Source organism: Heptranchias perlo, chromosome 36, assembly GCF_035084215.1.
Source record: "Heptranchias perlo isolate sHepPer1 chromosome 36, sHepPer1.hap1, whole genome shotgun sequence".
Taxonomy (NCBI): Eukaryota; Metazoa; Chordata; class Chondrichthyes; order Hexanchiformes; family Hexanchidae; genus Heptranchias; species Heptranchias perlo.
This window is the reverse complement of record NC_090360.1, coordinates 17,067,660-17,073,659: the sequence shown is the minus strand read 5'-3', so window position 1 is coordinate 17,073,659 and position 6,000 is coordinate 17,067,660.

Here is a 6,000-nt window from a genome sequence, read left to right as displayed (position 1 = left end):
TTAGGACAGGTGAGGTCATGGAGGTAGGTTTTAAGGAGCGTCTTAAAGGAGGAGAGAGAGGTAGAGAGTCGGAGAGGATTAGGGAGGGAATTCCAGAACTTAGGGCCTAGACGGCTGAAGGCACGGCCACCAATGGTGTAGTGAAAGTGTAAAACTGGCGATATCGGATAGGCCGATCATTATACACCTCTTCCCATTTTCCTCTCCATTGAAATCAATGAAAATGGGAGAAATTTACAACGGACAGCTGATCTGATATCACTTGTTATACACCATCGCCTAAAGTTAAAATTACCACCAGTGTGTCCTCTGATTTACCACGAGCAACATGATGGGAGATCCGCTAGTTTTAATAGAGTACGTGATTCAGAATTGCCAGCAAGGTAACACAGCTTGGCATATCTTGATATTTGTTCATACAACATTTATTTATTACATCATATACAAATTAAAACAGTTCTGACAAAGGGTCATCGACCTGAAACGTTAACTCTGCTTCTCTCTCCACAGATGCTGCCTGACTTGCTGAGTTTTTCCAGCATTTTCTGTTTTTATTTCAGATTTCCAGCATCCGCAGCATTTTGCTTTTGAATTAAAACACAACATATGCAAAATTGGAAGGAAGCGTGGATTTTTAATGTAATTTTTACTACACGAGCATGAGATTTAATAAAATCATCCTGATTATTGGGCCTCCTAAGTTCTGTAAAATGATTCATATTTTCTGCCTGGTTGCTGGGAGCAGACATTGACTGCTGCTCCTGTTTAATAAATGCTTCTGCTGCCACCACCTGTTGAGCAACGATATTGCAGTTCAGTTAACAGTGGCCTGGAAGCCGCAGCTGGTCAAAAGCTTTAAACTGCCAGCACCTGAGAGAAAGAGAGAGAGAGAGGGGCAGCAATATTGGGCGCACAGTACAGCGCTCGCAAACCACGTTTTACGATGTGCAGAACACTCTTGCAGCCCGAGGACGGTGAGCAAAAACGAAGGCACTCAAATCAGGCGAGCCAGCAAGTAAGCTGAAGATTAGGTATTTAAGGGGGACTCGCCCCATATTTTTGCTGGAATACTTTCCTGGCATCACGGCTTTATTTCCCAGGCAGTAAGGAAGAGGCAGCACGGAAAACACCAGAGTCTTCATTTAAAGACGAATAGATTGATTTTTTTTCTTGTTTCCGGGATTTAGGAGCTAGGGGCTTATTTCTAGGGTCTGTATCCAGTGCTACGTTAAAGGTACTATATGAATGCAAGTTATTGTTGCTGTTGTAGCACTGGACCAGGCAAAGGAGGAGCAGCTACAGTAGGAGACGGACTGTTCATGATATCAAGTGGCTCACGTGGCATATCACCAAGTCCTGCTGTTCCAGTAAACATTGGCTCTGAAGTATCAGGCACAGGTACCTGGTAATGGCAATAAAGATGTGCCTAAGACGGCAAAGGTTTAGTAGGGCCTCCTCCAGCCCTACAACCCTCCAAGATATCTGCCTTCCTCCAATTCTGGCCTCATACGCATCCTCAATTTCCTTCGCTCCCCCCACAATTGGCGGCCGTGCCTTCAGTTGGCTAAGCCGTAACCACTGGAATTCCCTCCCTAAACCGCTCCGCCTCTCTCTCCTCCTTTAAGACGCTCCTTAGAACTTATCTCTTTGACCAAGCTTTTGGTCACCTATCCTAATATCTCTTTATGTGGCTTGGTGTCAAATTTTGCCTCCTGTGAAGCGCCCTGGCACATTTTTACTACGTAAAAGGCGCTATATAAATGTAAGTTGTTGTTGTAGTAGGGAGGCCATGACAGAGCTTTATCTTCACAAAGACCTCTGTCCAACATATACAGTATTGCCAGTGCCTGTCAAGGTCAGTGGGGCACTCAATTTTTAAGCATTGGCTCTTTCCATGCTAATACTGGAGGACATCTGCAATACCAGCCAGTTTGCTGCCCACAAATTTATCAAAAAGTCCACATCTGCATTATTCAGCAGGACCAACAAATGGGAGGCTGTTCTACACAAACATTGGCGTCACACATGAGTCCAGTTCATTTTAAACTTAGCTCTGTTCTCATGGTCGAAATCAAATAGGCAGCATCTACGTTGACATTATCTATTCCTCTCAGCATCAACTGGGGTCATGTTCCTCTCAAGTATCTTTTCTTCAAAGCAAACAAGTTCAGCTCTGCTAGTAATAATTTAGAGCCCTCAGACCCAGAATTATCACTGCTGCTCCTCTCTGAACTCTCTCCCTTGCATTAATGTCCTTTAGGGTGACCAAAACTGCGCCCAGTATTCCAGATGTGTCCTCACCCGTGATTTATAATGTGCACCATCTTCAGCCAGAAGTGCCGAGTGGATGATCCATCTCGGCCTCCTCCCAATATCCCCACCATCACGGAAGCCAGTCTTCAGCCAATTCGATTCACTCCACATGATATCAAGAAACGGCTGAGTGCACTGGATACAGCAAAGGCTATGGGCCCCGACAACATCCCGGCTGTAGTGCTGAAGACTTGTGCTCCAGTACTAGCCGCGCCTCTAGCTAAACTGTTCCAGTGCAGCTACAACACTGGCATCTACCCGACAATGTGGAAAATTGCCCAGGTATGTCCTGTCCTCAAAAAGCAGGACAAATCCAATCCGGCCAATTACCGCCCCATCAGTCTACTCTCAATCATCAGCAAAGTGATGGAAGGTGTCGTTGACAGTGCTATCAAGTGGCACTTACTCACCAATAACCTGCTCACCGATGCTCAGTGTGGGTTCCGCCAGGACCACTCAGCTCCAGACCTCATTACAGCCTTGGTCCAAACATGGACAAAAGAGCTGAATTCCAGAGGTGAGGTGAGAGTGACTGCCCTTGACAACAAGGCAGCATTTGACCGAGTGTGGCACCAAGGAGCCCTTGTAAAATTGAGGTCAATGAGAATCAGGGAAAAACTCTCCAGTGGCTGGAGTCATACCTAGCACAAAGGAAGATGGTAGTGGTTGTGGGAGGCCAATCATCTCAGCCCCAGGACATTGCTGCAGGAGTTCCTCAGGGCAGTGTCCTAGGCCCAACCATCTTCAGCTGCTTCATCAATGACCTTCCCTCCATCATAAGGTCAGAAATGGGGATGTTCGCTGATGATTGCACAGTGTTCAGTTCCATTCGCAACCCCTCAGATAATGAAGCAGTCCGTGCCCGCATGCAGCAAGACCTGGACAACATTCAAGCTTGGGCTGATAAGTGGCAAGTAACATTCACGCCAGACAAGTGCCAGGCAATGACCATCCCCAACAAGAGAGAGTCTAACCACCTCCCCTTGACATTCAACGGTATTACCATCGCCAAATCCCCCATCATCAACATCTTGGGGGTCACCATTGACCAGAAACTTAACTGGACCAGCTATATAAATACTGTGGCTACGAGAGCAGGTCAGAGGCTGGGTATTCTGCGGCGACTGACTCACCTCCTGACTCCCCAAAGCCTTTCCACCATCTGCAAGGCACAAGTCAGAAGTGTGATGGAATACTCTCCACTTGCTTGGGTGAGTGCAGCTCCAACAACACTCAAGAAGCTCGACACCATCCAAGATAAAGCAGCCCGCTTGATTGGCACCCCATCCACTACCCTAAACATTCACTCCCTTCACCACCGGCGCACTGTGGCTGCAGTGTGTACCATCCACAGGATGCACTGCAGGAACTCATCAAGGCTTCTTTGACAGCACCTCCCAAACCCGCGACCTCTACCTTCTAGGAAGACAAGGGCTGCAGGCACATGGGAACAACACCACCTGCACGTTCCTTCTCCGAGTCACACACCATCCCAACTTGGAAATATATCGCCGTTCCTTCATCGTCGCTGGGTCCAAATCCTGGAACTCCCTTCCTAACAGCACTGTGGGAGAACCTTCACCACACGACTGCAGCGGTTCAAGAAGGCGGCTCACCACCACCTTCTCAAGGGCAATTAGGAATGGGCAATAAATGCTGGCCTCACCATGAACGAATAAAAAAAAGAATAAATTTATAGTCAAATCCTTTCAAGATCTACGTTAGTATTTCATAGCAACTTCACTCTGACTCGAAACTTTCAATAAATAATTTTGTAATGTAGCCATTGTTGTAATGTAAGGAGCAGCCAATTTGCACATAGCAAGGTCCCACAAACAGCAATGAAATAAATGACCAGATAATCTGTTTTAGGTGTTGGTTGAGGGATATATGTTAGCAAGACAAGTTAGAACTCCCCTGCTCTTCTTTGAATAGTTGCGTGGGATCCTTTACGTCCACCTGAGAGAGCAGACGGGGCCTCGGTTTAACGTCTCATCTGAAAGACGGCACCACTGACAGTGCAGCACTGCCTCGGTACTGCACTGAGGTGTCAGCCTGGATTTTGTGCTCAGGTCTCTGGACAAAGCCAACAAATCCTCTTTATCTGGCAACCCTCGGGCTGCAGCAGATGTATATTCATGTTATAGGGCCAGCAGAGGTAGAGCTACAGCTAAAGAAACACTCCTCAGAAGATGTGTGTGTCACAGAGGTGAAGCTCCACGCTAAATACATTGTTGATAAAGCACCTGGTTGTCTCCATTTGGACACATTGGTTCCTGCACTGCCTGTGTAGCCAACTCACACGATACAGTACACGCTGCTTACTAAAATAGGCAGATTGCCACATGTAAGCCCTTACGCATAGCAAAATGGTTAGCCTCTTGCAGGAAAACAGGAGACAATGACATCAGTGCCATCCCTAGATGAACGCTTCCTTGACTTATTGTGAAATACCACCTCACCATGGACTTGAGCAATTGACCATACCTTTCCTGTCAGCTTTAGGACGGCATCAGCACTGCAGAAGACAAACAGAAGACACGGTCATCATTACTCCCAGGGTTTCTCAAAGGTGCCAATGGTGGAGCTCAGTCACATATCCTACAGTGGGAGTGTTCAACCATGTAGCCTAATGTTGTTCTGTTCCTCTTCTGCCTCCCAATAACCAATTAGGAGAAAAAATGGAATGGGCCAGAATAGAGTCCCTGCAGATGCCACTCATCTTTACAACTATCAGCACCATGGACAGCAGTGCACATGAAGCCGAGAACTGAGCTCCCCGTTTTTGTCTCAGGTAATCTAAGGCTAGAAATAAGCGTTGGTAGTATTAATGGATGAATAAATGCAGCCATATGACATTCCTCTTTGAACTATTTTAATGGAGATGTTAAACCATCTAATGGGTTAATATTTCCATTGAAATAACATCTTATGTGTATTTGTTCACCAATATCGCCAACTGAAGTTTCTGGTCCTTTTTTTAATAAATTGGCCATTTTATCACTGACCTCTATTTTCTCCTTCAACACACATGTATCCTCTAACTCTTTGGTTACTGGATTAGCAAGACCATTGATATTTTCTACATGGGGTTAATTTTAACCTTATCTACTCTGCGGAAATTGGGCAGGTTACTTACCCTCTCGAAACCCAACTCTTTCATGCCATTTCCCAATTTAACCTACAGGGTCCTGCAGCTGGATGAAGTGCCCACCTAATGCATGCGGGGGCCTCATGAATGTATATATAAACCAGGGTCCTGAAATGTCAACTACATAAAATTACATAGAACTTACAGCACAGAAACAGGTCATTCGGCCCAACAGGTCTATGCTGGAGTTTATGCTCCTCCTCCCACCCCTCTTCATCTAACTCTATCACCATATCCTTCTATTCCTTTCTCCCTCATGTATTTATCTAGCTTCCCCTTAAATGCATCTATGTTATTCGCCTCAACCATTCCATATGGTAACAAGTTCCTCAATCTTATCACTCTCTGGGTAAAGAAGCTTCTCCCGAATTCCCTATTGGATTTATTGGTGACGATTTTATATTTATGGCCCCTAGTCAATGAGACCCCGATTGCATTTTAACCTGTGCCTGAGCGTGGAGGCTGCTGCAGTTTTCTCGCCAGGCTGAAGCAGGTCTGCAGCTAGTCTGCGGACAGAACAGGCTCCGCCAAGGTAA